A 371-nucleotide genomic window follows, 5' to 3' on the forward strand; every position below is an offset into this window, starting at 1 on the left:
GAGGTGTTTAAAGTAATTAGAACAGCAAGTAGAGATGCAAAAAACATTAATGTTCCTTTAAATTGACGATATTGATTACAGGTGCACAGTTTTAATTTATCTCAACTGTTAATTAACCAAAGCAGAACTTTTAGCACAATCAGAAACATTACAGTTAAATTTATTTGGATTCCCTCTCTGGCAATTAAAAGGGCAAAAGCAGGCTATAAACGAGGTTTGCATTAAACTTTCTGTTTAGTAAAATTTGAAGCAAAAATTCAATTAAAAACTTATCAGAAGAGGCAACATAAGATAAAGTCAACAATGGTAAACATCTTAATATGTTATGGAACAGGAACAGAGGGTTATAACAGTTTGAAAAAATAAATAAA

Source organism: Cyprinodon variegatus, unplaced genomic scaffold, assembly GCF_000732505.1.
Source record: "Cyprinodon variegatus isolate N-32 unplaced genomic scaffold, C_variegatus-1.0 Scaffold8, whole genome shotgun sequence".
NCBI lineage: Eukaryota > Metazoa > Chordata > Actinopteri > Cyprinodontiformes > Cyprinodontidae > Cyprinodon > Cyprinodon variegatus.